Source organism: Ornithorhynchus anatinus, chromosome 2 (genome assembly GCF_004115215.2).
Source record: "Ornithorhynchus anatinus isolate Pmale09 chromosome 2, mOrnAna1.pri.v4, whole genome shotgun sequence".
Classification (NCBI taxonomy): Eukaryota; Metazoa; Chordata; class Mammalia; order Monotremata; family Ornithorhynchidae; genus Ornithorhynchus; species Ornithorhynchus anatinus.
The window spans coordinates 78,067,372-78,070,119 of record NC_041729.1 but is presented as its reverse complement, the minus strand read 5'-3'; positions in this window follow the sequence as shown (position 1 = coordinate 78,070,119).

The following is a 2,748-nucleotide window of genomic DNA, read 5'->3' as shown; positions in this document are numbered from 1 at the left end:
GCGGGCGGGGGGGCGGGGAGGAGTTTCTTTGCATAGGATTTTGTAAATTTGAAAGTGTGACAAGATGGTGTTTTGCTAATAATGTTAAATGTCAGCCCACAGAGCTAATAATACCTCAGTGTTGTGTCGCAGGCAGTTGAAATTCATCAGATGTAAGGGAATCTGTGGAAAGACTTGGTTGCCAGCTGCCTAAATCATGTACAGTATTACCAATATCCAATTAAGGATAGCTCGTTGTGTTCATGCTTGGGTGTTCCCAGTACCTTTCTCCCCTCATGTCACTACTGAATTTTGACCGGGGAAAGGAATAAAATGATAGCTTTTATAGTTTTTTTTTTAAAAAAAAAAAGAAAAAGCTTTCAGTGAAACACTACATACATGGAGAAAATGAAAAGGAACAAGGTTTAACTATTTAAACTGTTTGCTGCCACATTGTGCCAATGGATAGGGGAAGAACTTCACAAATCTGTGGTACTTTTGGCCTTGTCTTCATCTTCCCTGGAAATGCATCCACTCTGTGAAGCCAGCATCAGTACAATCAAGTCTAAAGATGAGAAGGAGAACTGCATGCATTGTCTGTACAATACACACAGTGAAATGCCCCAAAGCTTTTCTTACTGTACATAGCTCTAGAGCTTGCTTAAAGTGATTTCTTTTCTTCCTCTTTATTATTTTCTTGTACTTCTGTATGTATAGTGTAATAGTCTTTTGTTAACTAACTTTCTTTTTTTCTTTAGTGATTAAGCACGATCATGTCCCTTTTTAAACTTTTATCTGCGAGAAGCAATGCCTTAAAATAAAAGAGCATTAATGAAATGGAACCATGCACACAATAACTACTCATTCTGTACACGGCTCTTGTAAAATGCTGATGTTTTGTGAAGACCCACAGACGCAGCATGGTAAAATGCAGGAGTTGTCAGAAGAGCTCTGCATATAGTACATTCTGTACACTGAGTTTTATGGTGGGTGACACAACGGAGTGTTTTGTCTGGCCCAGGAAAAGTAAGATATGCTCAACCCACTAACAGATCAACAAGATTAAGCTTGCTTCTTCTGCCTGGTGACCTGCAAAACCTTCAGGAGATATTTATTGGGGAAGTACACAAAGTCCAGCAACATGACGACAGCAGCATCATACAACCCTTTCTTAAGAGAACTGTAAATGCTTTACTGTTTGGGCAGCCAGTTTCGAAACCTGACTTGGTGGCGATGTCATATATATTTATAAAACAAGGATAGCCATATTTAGGACAACAGAAGAAAAGCTGGAATAGTGAAAACAAGCAGACTTGAACACTGAAGCAACCTCAAGCATCTCTTTATTATGATCTATTTTTATAGGGACAAACATATTCAGGAGATCAGGAATGTAGGGTAATGGAAATCAAGCAAAAGGAGTAAGCATGCATTTAAAAAAGCATAAAAATTATGTAGCAGCACTTTTAATGGGGCAAAAAGAAAGTGCTAAAATGTAGCAAAAGCCAAGAGACAAAATAGACTGTCACCCACTGTAAATGGTTATCAGTAGACATTTTAAAAATAACCAGGTGATTATCTGTGAATGCAAATGCCCTTTTAAAGGTTTTTTTACATTTTGTATTTGGGAAAAAATCGTGATCATCCCAGGTAATTAGGCAGTGGACACAGAGCACTTGCATTCTTTGCATTTTGTTTTAAAAATGAGGCCTTGTTTTTCAGCTTCATCTGCAGTTCTATGTGAAGATTGACAAATCAGTTTTTACCTGTTTTATTAATAAAACCTAATTTGGATATCTTGAGTTGATGGTTTTGTGATTTAGCTGGGTAAACTGTCTTTGTAACAGATAAGTTATTTATAAAAATTAAAAAAGGTTATATTCTATTGTTTGATTTTGTGACTTGTTTTTCCAACCTTGGGGAGCAGTTGGCAGATGCATCCCAAAGGGACAAAAGGTAAATTCCAGCCAGACAAAATCCAGAGTTATTTGTTTAGTTTTCTTCTCCAATAGATGCAAGGTGGTGATCATCTTGTTAATCTTCTTTATTAGCTTAGGAACAAACCAGGATAATAGAGTTCCTATCTGTATGTGTCTTATGTTTTAGATCTTATCTAAAATCTCCATTTATTTGTGATTTTAGAGATTTTTCCCACCTTGCCCCCTCCCATCCCCCTTTGACAAGGCAAGTGCTCGTGTCTGTTTGCATGCTTGTTTTTTGAATTACCTAACCTCAGCGGTGATGTAGGAAAAATGACTACAGTGTCATGGTGGGGGGCACCATTTCGCTACTTTTGAAACCATTTTTAGGAATTTCATAATTTACAAATATCATTATAGATGATTTTCTATCTTGAACTTGGCCAAAAATAAGATATAGGGAGTTTTGGCCCTTTCGGAGATGGAGAGAGAGGCAACACATTACCTAATAACTAAAGTAATCATTTGCATCGTCTTTATTGAAAATGAAAGGTTGGGAAGAAACACACAACTTGCCAAAGAGTGTTGTGTCTGCATGTTTTGATAGTCTTCAGATCAGTTTTGAAAATTACTGAATTACTTCATGGATTTAGAATGTCTAAAAACCTAGAGGTGGAAAGATAGGCCTTTTACTCTGGGGGTACCTTGCTCTTATATTCTAATGTTTGCTAGATTAAGCATTTTTTAAACTGGCCATTGACATGGACTATTTGACTTTTATGCATAAAATATTACACACAAACAAAATTGATTTCTGTTGTTCGTAAGCCTGTCTTAAAATATGACCTTT